Genomic DNA, 16,010 nt, shown 5'->3' on the forward strand with positions numbered 1-16,010 from the left:
CCAGCCCGGCCTGAGCCGGCACTTGGGGCTCCCAGCACAGAAGCTGCTGCTTGGAGCTGATGCCTTCCCCTGAAGGAGGGGGGTATGTTTAAGTGTTAAAAGGGTAATTAGCTGCATGTTTGATCTTTGTCCCTGCTGGAGTTTTAACCTCAGCAGCTGAGGAGGGGGCTCCTCCCATTAGTTCACCAGTCACACAACAGCTTGTCAAGAGAGCTTAATTGAAGCTGTTACTCAAGTAGATGCCACACGACCACAGCTCTTCCAGAGCCGGCTCAGAGTGAGAGCAAATCCCCCCGGCACATCTACACCCAGCCAGAAACCACTTCTGAGGCTGCTGAGAGCAGCAGGGAGCTGGCTCGAGGGAGCTGCCTGGAGCTGGGCGTGGGTTACGTTCAGCAAGGCCCAGAGCACCGTGGGGCATGCCAGGCTGCCCGTGCTCGCCCAGGCACCGCGCTGCCTGCTCGCGGAAGATTTGTAAGCCCTGTGGGCAGCCTCTGCCCTCCGAATCCCCTCTGCCCCCTGAATCCCCCCTGCCCCCAATTCACAGCCTCTCCTGAGATGTGGGGGGAGCGGCTGGCCGGGGGCTTGCCCGGAGGGAGGCAGGGAAGCGCTGCAGGGGGACGGGATGCACCCGTGCCGCTCGGGGGTCTCCTACAAGCCCGTGCCATTTGCTCTGCGCAGGCTGCTCTGCCGCAGGCACCTCGCCGGCTTGCACACCGCCTGCTGCAGGACCAGCTCTTCCAGCCCTCACCCTGCAGCCACTGTGAGAAAAGCTGCCGCAAGCCAGGCAAAGGATTTGCACAGTGAATGCAAATATGTAGGTACCGACTCCAAACCAGTGCCCGTGCAAGCAAAGCCCCAGTGCCGGGACGGCGAGCGGGAGCCCCGGCTCCCAGGCACCTCTGCCGCACATGCAAGCATCAGCTGCATGCGGGCAAGGAGAAGGTGTTGGAAGCTGAACTCCCCTGATGTGGCAGACCAGGGATTTTGAGCAAAGGGCAAGAGGATTAAAGCAAGACACTGAGACCCCATTCCAGCCGGGGCTAGCAAAACACCTGAGGCGCAGAGAACAAACACTGGGTTTTTAAGTGCAAATTATTTCAGAGCAATGGGGTGGGAGGTTAAAAACAACGAGAAAAAGACTAACGCACATCTAGAAAATACAGGAAAAAACAGGAGGAAGATCTGTAGCTTGATTTGGCCAGCTCTTACAGCTGCCAACGAGTTCGGCACCCGTGGGGCGACCGCTGAGGGTAACCCAGGGTGGCACCAGAGGTGCCTGGGAGCTGAACGGGGGTGCTCTGCTGCCGGAGCCCGGGCTGAGCCAGTGCCGCAGAGCAATGGTAGGAAGTGCCATACTGCAGGGGCTGTCAGCTTTTGGAGGAAACATAAAACTAAAGATGTGACCACTCTGGGACAGTAAATCTCTTTCATGAAGCCTTTCCCACAATTAAGAGTGTTAGTCCCAGCGCTCTGGCCACAGTCCAGTTCAAGAAATTACAGTCATCTTCCCCGCGCTCCCTCCTCCCGCACTCGGGCAAGATGCTGGACTCTCTTCACTTCTTGTCTTAAACGGGCACACAACAAGACCGTGGCCGTCGCGCTGCCACACCTGAGTCTGGCAAGTCCCAGCTCCGGGCAGTTCAGCAAGCACCCCCACACTTCGGGTGGGCAGCACCCCCGGGACCCTGGGCACAGTGCTCAAGCCAGACTCGCAGTCACCCCCAAACTGGGCTGGTACAAAAGCTAAGTCCTCCCCCTCCAAAAAAGGCTTTCGTGATGCCGAGGGTCACGAGCACTGCACAGTCCCGATGTATTCCAGAGGTCGGCTCCAAGCGCCGGAGCAGTGCTTTGTGGTGGCCATGGCCAGGCTTGGTACCAGGGCCTCAGCCCTTCCCACGGCCACCGGCAGCTCCTCTTGCAGGCTACAAGTTCCCCATAAAACATTAAACACCCAAAAGAGAGTAAAAACGTTTCATGTACGTGATCTGTCACAGGGACAGCCATCCCCGACCCGCTCACTCAAGCCGAGCACTGTGGCCACAGCTCCATCAAACACCTCCTATTGCTACAGACGTGAGCCACGTGCCCACCGGCTCACACCCAGTTTACATAAAGCCACAGTGCTTTGACATACCGCAACGATGCTCAGCCCTGGTACAGCCTGCAAAACTGCCTGCTGTGCGGGTAAGAGGAACAGGACACCCAAATTCAAGGGTCGTTTCCCCAGGGTTCCAGCTCAGCTACTGTGGGTGTTGTCATCTCCTCATTAAATTACACAGAACTCCTCTGGTCCTGAAAGTTCATTCCCTGGCCAAGCTTGTCAGCCTCATTTCAAGGAGGCTCCCCCAGCCCAACAACCTTCCAGGGAAGGACAAGCATCCAGGTGGGTGCTCGTTCAAGACCCCTGAACATGCACCAGCACTCCCGCTCCCAGCCCTGCCAGCAAAGGCTCGTAAGAGCTTAATTGCAGAACAGAAGAGGAAAGCACCATAAATCAGGAGAAACTTTCTCTTTGTGCCTTTTCACCACTTTCCTCGGCAGGCAGGGAGCCTGGGCTTTCACTGAGCGGGGAGCTGGGAGCCAGGGGTCACGCCTGCGCGACGCGGAGGCCGTGGGGCGGCAGACCCCCAGCCGCCCGCGCCACAGAAGACAGTCGAGGTGAGGGTACAACCAAAGGGCAGAGCGCTCACGAAACGAGGGTGTTTAGATAGAAACTCGTGGAGTGTTTTGAGTGATGAGCAGTAAGGAAACTAGCTCTCTGCACCCACGGCAAGGTCTCTCGCCCACAGCACAAAGTGTCTGAGCCTACCCTGGCACTAGGAGAAAAATACTGTGTAAGAAGATTTGCTGAAAGGGGGTTTGGAGCAACAAATCTGCTCTGGAGCCCACAGGGCATCATTACCTCTGAGCTGAGCAACGGTCTGTGCTGCTGGTAATGCACAATGCATTAAGAAAGAGATGGAAAGAGACGTTCTTGGAGGCTGGAGCGACACTTAGGTGATTCCTGTCCCTGCAGTTGAGCAGCACCAGTATAACCTGGGGCCACCAGCTGCTGCAGACCAACAAGGGCAGGCAGAGAGATCCTGACTGCCCAGCTCAGGGCAGACCCTGTAATTCCCAGATCTCTTTCTCCAAATCCACAGCGGGTTCAGGAGAAGCAGAACTACAGCGTCAGGTCCACAGGCAATCCCACATCCTATCCCCGCAGGCAGTCACCAAAAGCTTGGTGCCAGAGGCGTTTTCAGGTGGCATCGAGGGCATCCCATCAGCTAAAGCCGCCACAAACCTGCACTCCGCTTCCTCCCCTGAAACCCCAAGTCAGGCGGTAATCAGATAACCCTCCTGTACTCGCACCCCGCCACGCCACACAGCCGGGGCGCGGTGCGGAGGTGGTCAGGCAGACTACGGACAGAAATCACATGCGAAAGAAGCTGCCACGAGGTCACGGGCCCGAGGCGGTCAGAGATGTGGCTCCCCTGTGCCACCAGCAGCTGCAGCAGCGACGCTCTGCAGGAAACCATCCAGCACACCACCGGGCTGTGCACCAACAGCCAGCACGCGGTCCCCCTCCGCCCTCTCCCCTTGCAGCCAGGCAAACGTCCCTCTTAATGCCAGCATCAGCTAGGCAGCTCCTGTCACCACGTCACCTCTCAGCTCTCGCCTGCGCAGCCACCCTGTGAACCAGACCACGCAGCTCATCGGGGTTAGAAATGTCACCTTTCAGCTGTGCCATCGCCTTCAAAGGTGCTGCAGGGGGGAGAGGAGGATGGGTACAGCTGGCACTGCTACCTAAATAACTGCTTGTTAAACCACAGCTTAAGGTCAGGGCTTCAGGACTCGCAGCGTTTGCAGCCAAGACTGATTCAGGGTAACACCGCAGCCTCGCCGCACGCTGCCCCACCACCCGGCCCGTGGAGCCATGCTGCAGCCACGGCAGGGAGCTGAGCTGGCCTGAAAACCCACCCTCTGGGAGCTTTGTCAGTCACCTGTAGCCCCACATCGGCTATGCCAGCAAAACCGAGGTACGTGCAACGCTGCACAGGGCTAGAAAGGAGCCAGCAGAGTATTTTAAAGCAGGAATGTCATGAAGCACTTTGCAGCCTGAACCAACAGCCTGGGTAATTTGCATTACCCCACACTTCATAGGCTGAATTTGCCTCAAAGATCTGTCCTTCTGCACCAGAAAAATAAGCGAGAGCCCTGCAGCCCTCGGCAACCCCCCGGGGAGGTTAGGGCTCCAGACGCTGGACCCGCCAGTGGGACATGAGCTCCGACAGTCTTTTCTGCAGGCAGGGTTTTGAGCACCACGTTATTAAGCCTGCCTGACACTAGCCACTCGTAAGACCCTTTTTCCAGTTGGCTCAGACTTTAACTATCGGAGCTGAAGTTTCCATGCTGGGTGCCTTGTCTCAGCCCAAATTCTTCCGGAAATCTTTAGCCAAAACAGTTTGGCTACTTGTGAGAATGAGGCTAGGAAACAAGATAGTGGCTTACCCTTGTTAGAAAAAACACTTACAACCTTTTCCTTGAGCTAATCTAGCAACTGCAAATCCTGGAAAGGGGATCTGAGATTCTGCTGCAGAATAACCTTTTTAACAGAGAGTTTTCCTGTCCTACTAGAAATCTGTCCACGCTTGGCCAAGCTATAAACATCTGAAATACAGCAGTTTTTCCATATTCAATAGGAATTCATTTCAGCAGCTAAAACCTTCTAAGATTTCACCTCCCCGAGCATGCTCCATCTTCCTACCTCCCTTACATCTAGCCGCCCTTACACCCAACCTGTGTTACGCTCAGCAGAGTAGCCGCCCTGCTCCCATCCAGCACACAGGGACTTCCGAAAAAATGTCCTTTACTAGTCACTGCTGCTTGCTGCGAGCTGGAGATTGGACCTAGGCTCCTCCAACTGATGCCCAGGCTATCTGCTCTGAAACAGAGCCCAAGAGCGAGAAGAGGGAGAGGGGATGGGATGGAAAAAATGGGAGCTGTTGAGCATCAGACTGCGAGCGCAGAGAAAAAGCAACTGGAAACCAGGGACGGGCGGTTTTTCTGAAGATCACGAAAACCCTCTGAGCTGTAGAAGAGTCCTCCCATTTCTTCGCATGTAGGAAAGAGAGGTTTTTTTCTTCAGCTGGGTACTGGTCTGCACGAAGAGCGCTGTTTGTCTACCAGGAGGCAGTTGCCTTTGCCGAGCGCCTGGGGAGCGGGCCGGGCCGGCCAGCGCGGCTGCCAGCGCCCTCCGCGAGCGTCCACCTGGGCTCTCAGCTGCATCCAGGCAGGGGCTGCGAGCTTTGCTCCGACCCAGGATCCAACCCAGGCTTTCTGCAGTCATAAATCTACCTGCTTCGCAGGGGAAAGAGTGCGTGGGGAGGGGGGAGAGAGAGACGGGGAGAATGGGGACTTTTGTAACGGGGAGAAATCCGTGTTTCTCTGAGAACATTATATTCATAGAAAACATAAACCAACTGTCGTCAAAGTCGTCTGAGCTCAGGAAACGGAGCGGCCGGGAGAAGGCTGCCATGTGGCCGGATGTTATGTATTTCTAATTAGTGCTATACATCTTTCAGCAGCGAGTGTCCTTTTGCTGGGAAACACAACGCGCTGCCCTTGTTATTGTAACTGTCAGAGAGTGCTTAAACAGATAATCTCCAGGAAAAGTGATAAACACATCCCCTCTCCCACTAGGGTGTGCAAAACAGCAATGCCAAACCTCTATTAGGGCAACGCAACCAGCCACAGGAAATGGGAATGGGAAAAGAGCAGGCGATGCAAGGGACAGCTGCCTCCGAGGAGAGGGATTTGCTGGAGGAAGCTTCTCGCGGCCGCTCAAGTGCCATGTGCCGAAGGAAATCCTGCGAGGGACAATCAGGGCAGAGCGAGCGCAGCCCACGTGGCCTCGGCCGGAGGGGTGCTCGCAGGGACGGGGCAGGTGGGCTGGAAGTGAGGGCTCCCAGCTGCTCCGCTCTGAGCACGCTCTAGGCAGCGGTGGAAGCGAGCCACAGCAACCCCCGAGCTCGCAAGCAAGCAGCAGACATGCTCCTTCGTCCATCCCAGCTAACACAAGGAGCGCTGAATCTTTTGCAGTTAAAACACCAGCAAACAAGCGTTCATCTCGAAGGAGACAAGATTCTTTTGATTCAGGCAACTGGACTGCTCTAGCCAAGGGTCGGGAGGACTCCAGCGAGACAGTTTCCGTGCTGGCCTCCCCGTCCTAACCTGAGCTGCGGCTCCAGGCAGCGGCGCTGGCAGCAGGTGGCCCCAGCGCAGGCAGGGAGCGCAGCACGGATGCGCTTTACTCCCGGGGAGCAACAGCTGAACCCACCTTCCCCGGTGACACGGTAAAGGACCATGCGCGAAGGCAATCAAGCGAACGAACGGGTCTCCAGACACAATCCCGAGGACGACATAATGGGCTGGCCAGGGGACGCAGGAGGTGGCGGAGCTCGGCGAGCGCGGGGCTGCGGGCGAGCCGTGCCTAAGGCAGCCGGCTGATGTGTCAGCAGCTCGGCGGCACAGACAACTGATTCACCAGCCGGCTGCTGCCCTGCGGGGAAGAAGACAGAGGCTGGTCACCTCCAAGCTGACACCACCTGAAGGCAATTGGTTTGCTTGCTCTCTTATCGCTCAGACACAAGAGTGTTTTCCCCGTGAGTCACCCTCCGCCAGACGCAGGGCTGGCAGGGCTATGGGGCAGCCCACCAGGATGGGGCTGTCTGCAGGAAGCGGGTAAGGAGAGCCGCGCTGCCGGTCCAGGCAGCTGGTCCCACCGCCGCCTGCCCGCGGTGGAGACGGCACACAACCGACGGGAATATAAAGCAGCAAAGCAAGGGGGATGCTCACAGCTGCGGGGCATTTCCCCGACACCGCCTCGCAGAGGACCTGTGAGTCACGGGCACTCCCAGCTCTCCGCTGGGAACCGGCGAGTCACACACGCACTCATCGGCCCCCAAAAAAGCCTGGGAACCTGGAGGCCCTCGCTCAGCCCTGGCTAATACCCTGCCAAGAGCCTGGGAATGACGGGCAGCTTTCCTGGAAAGATGCTCCCTAGCTCTGAATTTGCAGGCAGCAGACACAATGGCAGCCCCAGCCCTCCTGGAACAGCCCTGCGGCCGATCTGAACGCCACCACCTGCAGCACACAGGGCTGAATCCCTCCCAAAGTGACCCTCGGGCTGCAGTAATAACCTGGATGCCCCCAGTCCACCTCCCGCACAGACCTCTCCCCGTGGAGAGGCAGGAAGGCCCCAGGGGAGGTCCCGGCGCAGCTCCCAGACACGCAGCAGTACAGGGGAGCTGGCTGCACGTGTTCCCAAAGCAGCCGGGGCCGCCCAGGAGCCCGCGGCTCCCTCTGCTCCGTGCTGAAACCCTGTCTTGTCCGAGGGAGGGAGGGAGGGAGGCCTAGGAGGTGAGGAATGCCGGGGGCCTGGGGAGGATGGAGCAGCTCTCCCTGTGGAAGCCATTAGATATTCAACACTTCATTTGTTTCCAGCCGTTCTGGACTGCAGCGCTGGGCTCTAGGACGGGAGGCTCTTCTCTGACGTAACCAGGAAGCAGCTGCAAAATTAAGGAATCCCTCATGACATCATAAAAAGGGTCGATGGTTTACAGGGGAAGGTATAAAAATTAATGACATATTCCCACCCGAAGCAGCAAGCCTGCCCGACAGCCACAGGGGAAGCCCTGCTCTGCCCGGCACGAAGGGGCTGCCTGCCCGGGACAGCTCCGTGCTGCCAGCTCCCTCCGGCTGATCCGGGAGCTCGCCTTCGGCTCTGACCGTCCCCAAGCCCAGGATCCATGCGCAGGGCTGGATCCTTGCACCTGGGGTGTGATAACCAGCTCAGTATATCCTTCCTGACCCCGACGAACACAGCTTTCGGCTGGGCAAGGGAATTACTTTAGAGGCAGCTTTCTTGTGTATTCGGGACTGGCCAGGAGTCACCGACAAAGAACATCATTGTGAAGTGACTGGGGAGAGACAGTTATTCACTTCCACAGGGAAAGCAGACACATGCACAGAGTGCCCCCGACACCCCAATTTCTGCAGCCCTGGAAGACCAACGGGTCCTGCAAGAGGAGGCCAGGGCAGTGGCACACTGTCCCCCTCCACCGCGCAACCTGGGCTAGGACAGAAAGAATGACATTAGCCTTGAGGACAAGCACAGAGCCATTTCCACTTGAAAAGGGAAAAGGATAGTGGTTTAAAATTAACTGCAGCCTTTTCCAGGAAATATCAGTGGAAAGAAGCAGCCGTTTTTAGAAATGTTATTCTCAGAAATTTCCTGAAAAGACCCATCAGTCAAAACACAGATTGAAGCCATTTCCACTTGCACTAAGCAGCACTCGGAGCTCTCCCTCCGCGCTTGGGGTGCCTGACCCAGCCGCAGGGCCAGGACCCTGCTCTGCACCCCTGGCCCCAGCGAGGCTGCAGGAGTCAGTTCTGGATGTGCAACACCCCACGCAGCGGCAGAAACACTCCTCCTGCTCGGGGAGCCACGTACATCCCAGCTTTCGCTAACGACATTTGCACCGAGACACTCCAGGCCCAGGCAGGCAGCCCGGCACGGCTAGGGCAAAGGCACCTACAGTCTCACCCACACGGGCAAAGCCTGGAGCATCGCCAGAGAAACTGTTATTTCTCAGCACTGCCTTCACCGGAGCCGCGGCAAGTGGCTGACGCTAGGACTTACAACACAGGCACAGCAAAATCTTCACTAGCCTCAAGGCTCTACGTGATCCCCAGAGCTACTGGTTCTGCTGCCAACAACTGACAGCAACATGAATTTGACTGTCTGGCAGCTAAAAGGCTGGCAAACCCAAATGTACATAACTCCTGGCTAGCTCGTACGAAAGTATGTCCCTCCAAGATGGCAAGGCAGCTCATCAGCATGTATACAGCTCCAGACCAGGCTGGCACCAGCTGTCTCTTGCTGCGGAGGGAATATTTGCTATAGGATGCACAAGCAGGACGGGACTGAAGGGGCTGCAAGGGTGAAAGGGCCCAAGGGTGAGCAGGGCTCGGTACGGGCAGACGGCATCCGGACCAAACAGGCAACACTGCACCAAAAGAAGAAAAAATGTGGATGATGGAAACATAAAGAGGCGTCAGGGGCACTGCAGTGAGGCAGGACGATGCAGCCTGATACAAGAAAAGCCCTGATGGCCTGTCCTCCATCTGCACAGATCTTTTATCCCTTCCTGAAGGAGCCAGCCACGCAGCCAGAGCCCTGAACCTCGCCCCAGAAGGGCCAGCAAGGAAAGCCGGCTCCTCAGCAGATGTGCTCAGGGGAGGATGTGCCATGGGAGCCCGGCTCGGCGCTATGCAGCAGGCATGGCAAGCTGCTACTAGCATCCCACCCAGGAGCTGCATGCGCCCAACCATAATTGTGTCAGATGTTATTTACAACGGGGGAGGAGGTGTGAACAGGGCTTCCCAAGAGGTTTACTCCAGCCCCGAGTGAAGTTTTACCAGGACAATCGCAGCAAATAAAAGGCAGCCTTTTCTACCCTCCTCCTCCCGGTGCTGGAGGTGGGCATGTCTTTGGCAGCAAACGCAAACAGACAGCCTGGAACATGCCTCCTCCGGTGTGAACCTCGGTGAGCGCTTCCAGCCTGGAGTAAAAGTTAATGAGAGAACGCGCCTGCAGACAGGCGCATTCGGAGAAAGCAGCCTTTGATGGGGCAGGAACAGCAAAGTGCGGAGCTTCCGTTTCAACACATTCGCTCGTTCACTGCTCTTCTTTTTACAGCTTCCTGAGGGACCAGAGCGCCAGTCTGTCAATTTGCAAAGCAAACGCCAAAACGTAAAGCGAAACCCATGGCCCCCCCGAACCCCAGGGAGGCAGCGAATCCCAGGGTCCTCGTGGGATGCCTGCAGGCCTGCCCTGCCCCTCACCTCCTGCTCCAGCGCCGGCTCAGCCCCTCCAGCCTCCCCGGCTGGTGCCAGTGCCACCCCAGCACCGGGACACCCCTCCGAGAGGGGCACAGCCCAGCCGCTGCCCACAGTGAAGCTTACCTAACACTTTCCATTATAAGACCCTGGTTTTAGTTCCTAACTACTTTGCCAAACTTTAACCATTTAGGCTGCAACCCTTCATGCCAAAAGCTTTCTTCGAGCTAAATTTATTGGGAAAATTTCATCTACAAAGGTTCAGCCATTTGCCAGAATGAGGTTAGGGAAAACATATTGTTCTTCTCAAGTTAAAAATTCTTTGACCATTTCAGCGAAATCCCTTAGCACCTTCACGCTTTGGAGCAGGAACCAGAAGTTTGGCAGGGGACGGCAGCGGGGTCTGGCCATGCCTTCTGCCACCTCCATCCATCCCTGCTTTGCCGAGGCAGGGGCCTATGGAAATCTGAGCACTCACTATCAGACAGCTCTCACGTGCCACTGCAACCGAAGCAGCAGCTGGTTCACCTGCTTGGATGAGGGAAGAGACAACCAAACCAGGCAAGACAGCGGAGAGGGAAAGGCAGGTAGAGAAGTGGCCGAAAGCAGCACAAGCCAGGGGACAGCGTGGCAGCCCGTTCCCCAGGCCCCGCGCTGCTTTGCTGGCACCATCAGCGGCTGCTCGCCCCCAGCGCCCGGAGCGCACGGAGGGTAAGAGCCCCGCACGTCCAGCGCTCCTGCCGCGGCAGAGGCTCGTGTGGTGAATCTAGATTTACGGCCAGCTGAGGATCCCAGATGAGGTCAGTCCGGTTCCACAGGGGAGCTTGCTTTTCTAGAAACGATGGGAATTACACATACAAAAACCGTTACACGAATGCAAAGTCAAGCACTCAAAGGTCAGGAACACCAGTTTGAGAGCGATCTATGCAATTTCAAGTTAACCCCATCGCACACGCGCATTAAAGGTAGTCCTAACGACATATCACTTCCCCCCCCCCCCCCCCCAAGCTGCCATTTTCAGTCAACACAGAAAATGAACGGTCAGTAGAGACGCTCCTGCAGAACTGCTTTCTGATGTGCTGAAATGTGCACATGTTCAGTAAGGCTGAGGGCTGCAGGACACGGTAACATTTTGGGGATTAAGATGGCTTAGTGCTATACCGGAGAACCAGATCCTGTCTTTGCCTTGGTCCCGAACTTCCAGGAGGATCCAGAAATCACCTTAACCAGTCTCGAGGCACGGGGTCGGTATCTGCGTATCCCTCGCTTGCTGGCTGGCCGTGGGGACGCAGTGGGGATGAAATTTGCAGACGCTGGGCAACTCTGCTTCGAACAGGAACAAATGCAGTTCCTGAAGGACTATGTTTTTAGGAGAACTCCATCACGTGCATCTCAAGGTGAGCAGTCAAAAAACTAGAAAACCTGTTATTTTCCTTAAGCTCTGTTCCCCATCTGTACGCATTAGACATACCACGCAGAAAGGCATCCGAAACCGAGATGCTTTAAGACAGAAGCCAGTGAGTTTACGCTATCCAGTTATTTGGACCCGAACCTTCTAGCTCTTCCTATGCTCCATGCGGCACTGAGCATGATGATAACACGTAATCAGCGACTTCTCTGGAAAACTCCCATATGAAGGGAAAGGAATTCTACAAGCAAAAGGACGACAGGAAAATTGAGGCCAGGATCTCTTTGCCACATCACCATCTCGTCTATCACAGGAGGCCTTATCTGCATTACACCACACCTCAAGTGCGTGGAAGTGCTGCTGAGCACAGGCTTCGAAGCTCGCCGTGTTTGGAAACGACCCTTCCCAATGGTCCGCATGAGGACGTGGCCAGATTCACCCACCCGACCTCTCACGGTGAACGGGGACCACGGTCTCCTGTGGAACATTCGGGAAAAAATCTGCTCTGAGCGGTGCCACGCAAAGGGAGGTTCCCAGGTGTCGAGTGCGCAATTCCCTGCTGGAAGGGCTGAGACCACAGGCACAAACCCACAGCACACAGAGAAACAACTCTGGGAACTTTCACGTCCAAGCCCCCATATTAGAAAATACGATCTCAGTGCTCCAGCAACTTACCTGTAGCTGGAGCCTCAGGTCCCCAAACCCCGTGCAGCCTGCAGCACGCGCACACCGGCTATTGAGCCCCCCTGCCACGGGGCTCAGTAACTAAAAAGCCTTAACCTTCTATGTTCATTAACAAGCATAAGACGTAAGGGTTTTATGCCAAATTCCTCTTTTCCCCTGTGATGTGAGATAGGATTGGCGTGACCGTGAAGATCCCCGCAGCTACCGTTGCTGCACCGTTCCCAGCAGGGCCGTCTGCGGGGAAAGCGGCACCCAAGGGCGGCGGGCTCAGCCCCGGGGTGCCCCAGCACCCCTTTCGTTTGCTGCTGCCTCTCCTGCCGGGAGGGCACGAGGGAGCTGCAGGCTCCCGTACAGCCAGCGCCGCTACGTTTCCTGCAGAGATTTGAAAACCTGTTGCAGTTCCAAAGCGAGCTTCGATTTCACTGTGACCAGCAGCTCAGAGACTCATAGTTACTATACAGCCGAATAAAATATTTTTTCATAAATTTAACGCCAGCATGTCTGTGTTTGGAAACTTTGAAAATCCATGTTGTATGGTTTACTGCACTGGAAAAGGTGCCAACAGAGTTTCAAAGGAAGGGAAGTGTATAACTGTTTCCTTTCAAATGCATTTTCCAATGGGATCCATTGAGGGAAAAGGCTGGAACTAACTAAAACATTATTAAAAACTGTTATGAAAAGAGACAGAGAGATGGAAAAAGATAGACAAAAACTCCAATACACAGCCGAAAGGGAGGGAGGGAGACAGGCGGCAAGAAAGGGGATATGGGCAGAAAGACACTTTGGGTGGGGAAAATGGGGCGAGACGGGGAGTTTTAACTGGCAGTCGCCCTTCGTGGTTTCATATTGTTGCAGATCAATTGATCAGGATTTCAAGTGCTGCTGGCCCAGTGGCACACGGCGAACCACAGAGTTGGCTGCAAGCGCAGCACTTGCGAACTGCTGACCTTCAGTTTTCAAACCAAAAATATTCTTTGGGAAACAGTTACACCAGGTTCCAGCCTGGGCTGCCAAGCAAAAAACAAGCACTACTAACCTGAAGCAACGCCCCCCGTGCCTTACACCAAAGCAACAACCAGGACTAGTAACCTGAAGCAGCTCCCAGTCTGATTCAACCAGCAGTAACCGAGCGTGACACGAGAGCAGGGGCTTGGCTCTTCCTCACTCCCTGAGTGGAGCAGTTAATTCTCCAATCGCTGACACCAGCCATCGCGATGAGCGTGCGGGATGCAGGCATCGGCCGTCAGACCGCTCCCGCTCCGACGCCTTGGCCGCGTTCAAGCTATTCTAACGAAGTCTATAAATACCAAAGCGATCGGGTCTGTATAGCGCGGTCACAGCTCGGGTCCAAAACCACCGCTCCGGCTCCAGGCAGAGCCCTGGGTTTGCTGCCCCGCGAGCGAAGGGGAACCGAAAGGGGCCGAAAACGTACATTTCGTCAAACGCTTCAGTGCCCTGGACATGAAGAGGCTGCCGGGGCTGGGGCCCGACCAGGGACGGAGCCGGATCTCTGCTGCTCTGCCAGGCTTCAAAGAGCCAGGCTGGGGGTGGGCAGAGCTCGGCACGCGCCTGCAGAGCTCCAGGCCTGTGGTTCTGCGGGGTGTAGTAACCGTGGGCTGTAGCACACATGTCGAGGGATGAGGGGAAAAAAATAAACAGACAGACAAAAGAATGAGGATGCTCTGCCAATTCCAATTGTGCAGCTTTTATTTTAAATGCTTATCAAGCTGAGAAAGAGCAGAGTTCTTGGAAAACAAGGTTTCCTTTCTTCCCATGCCAGTGTCAAACACCCTCAAGGACGGGTACAGCACAGGCGCTTGCTGCCGGCCGCTTTCTCCGCAGCAGCCGCCATCGCGTCCCGTCCCACCCGCCTCGGGAAGGGTTTGCAAGTAACAGCCCTGGCCCTTCTGGTAAAAAGATCGCTGTGATTTTTTTATTTTTTTTTTTATTAATCTCCAATCTGGCTGGGTTCAAATTATGGCCAATTACCCACCAACACTTCTTGCTAATAAAATAAATTTTTATGGGCCCTAATTACTGCTTTCGCTGAACTGCTCTACAGGAAGCTGCAAGGCTGCGGCTCTCCAGACGGCAGCAGACAGCAAAGCGAGGCACCCGCGAGTAAAGCGGCAAGTGACTCAGAGGAGACGGGCCGCCGGAGGGGCGGGCGGAGGGAGCGCTCGCGCCTGGCTGGAGCACGACACACATCAGTTCATAAAACGCTGCGTGCCGTGCGCACGGCGCTCCGGGGCCGGCCGTCAGGTCCCCGTCAGTCGCAGCACCCGCTACCTGTGACGCAAGGCTGTTCCCGGGGGCCAGAGCGACGGCCGCAGTGCTCCGCCGGGTATCTGCGGATGCGAACCAGCGACCAAATTACATTTGGAAATGGCTGCATCAATCACGCACGGCAGAGAGACGGAGCCGCCTCCCATCAGGGCTCAGGGGACCAGCCCTCGGAGCGCGGGTCCCCGGCGCTGGCTGCGGGGGACGGAGGGGAGGCGGCTTCTCAGCCCAGCTCCCACCTTTGGTTCTCTCCGTTACAATCACAGTTAATTGAAGGAGACAGAAACAGCAGAAAGGTAGAAAATTCCTCTGAAAACGTGAAGTATCCAGCCTGCTCCCAGCTACACACACGCTCCCGCTCGCCAGCACAGCGCGGCCCCCAAGGGCTCCCCGAGCACGAAAAATGAGCAGGAACCCACTGGGTGACTGCAGCCCGCAGCCGGGCCCCCCGGCCAGCGAGCTCGCCCTTGACCCCGCCGCTCCGCGCGGCAGCAGGGAAAGCGGCGCTGCCGCTCTCAGCCCGGCGCGCGCCGGCGGCAGGGAACACCCTCCGTAGCAGGAGCGCAACAGCAAAACCACCGGCCCACGGCACGCTGCCGGCCCACGCAAGCCCGGGCTGCTGGAGCCTTTCAAAGAGGGGCTGCCACGCAGGTATCCAGGCTCAGCTGGGGAAACGCGGCTCCGCGAGATTGAATAATTTTTTTTTTCTTTCTTAACCAGGATTACTTTAATTTTCGAGGCCTAATGGAGTCCAGCTGCGATGGGGAGGCAACGCTGCAGTAGTACAAAGACAGACCTTTACACACTGGTGCAAACTTGTACAACATTCAGCACACACACGCGCGCGCACACACACACAAAGCCCTATAAAAAGGATGCACTGCAGCGGGATATTTTTAGTCTTGACAATACAGCACTAAAAATACGACTTTGCTAATACATCACTACAGAAATATTCCCAGTGTCCATTCAGGAACGGTTTAAAACATTTATTTTTGTTTCCTTTTGCAATGGTCAGAGAGGAGGGAGAAAATAGAAACTCATTGATAAGAGGAAACGAGAGAGACATGAAAAATTGAAAACTACCTAAAAGCTCATGGAGAGGTTTATTTTATTAGTTCTTAATAAATATCTTGCAGATTTCCTCAGGAAATACACCAGATCACATGTAAAATAGTTTGGTACTGATGTCAACTGTGTCAGCATATGAAATCTATTAGGGTGAAGCCACAGCAGGGTGATCAGTGTGCTGAAAAACTGCACGGCACCGAGGCAAGGGGGGGCGGGGGGAATCTCACGGCCCTTCCAAATTCTTCGAGAGGTAAAAAAGTCAGCCAAGACGCAGAGAGAGAGAAAAAAAGATCCCACATCCTGCTTTGCGCTGCCAGCAATGTGAAGTGCCCAGAGATTAATTCTATGTCTGGCCTGGAAATGTGACTTTAAAGCATTGGAGGGAGCGGGGAGGAGGAGGAGGAGAAAGGAACGAGAAGGCCAGGCGAACCGGGACTGGCACCGTGCCACCGACCCCCCCTTCCCAAGCCGTGTTTCAACGTAGACAGCAGTAAACCCCAACAGACGGCAGCTCCCGGGGCTGCCAGGGCCTCGCACCAGCTGGGGCGCGTCTCCCGCTCCCCGCGCAGCCCCGCGCAGATGGGCCCGCGAGCATCACTTCCGCTTCGCCTGCTTTTAAAGACACACAAGCCCATGTGGCGGCGTTTCGCCGCTCCCCGCCACGGCCCCGCGCGCG

The 16,010-nt window shown here is 56.1% G+C and overlaps 1 protein-coding gene across 5 annotated transcripts in view; it reads right to left on the bottom strand.

Moving 5' to 3' along the window:
- Positions 1-16,010, bottom strand: part of SMG6 (SMG6 nonsense mediated mRNA decay factor) — a 117,281-nt gene that overhangs the window by 59,997 nt on the left and 41,274 nt on the right. The window lies entirely within an intron of this gene.

This window comes from Platalea leucorodia (assembly GCF_965183815.1).
Source record: "Platalea leucorodia genome assembly, chromosome: 16".
NCBI lineage: Eukaryota > Metazoa > Chordata > Aves > Pelecaniformes > Threskiornithidae > Platalea > Platalea leucorodia.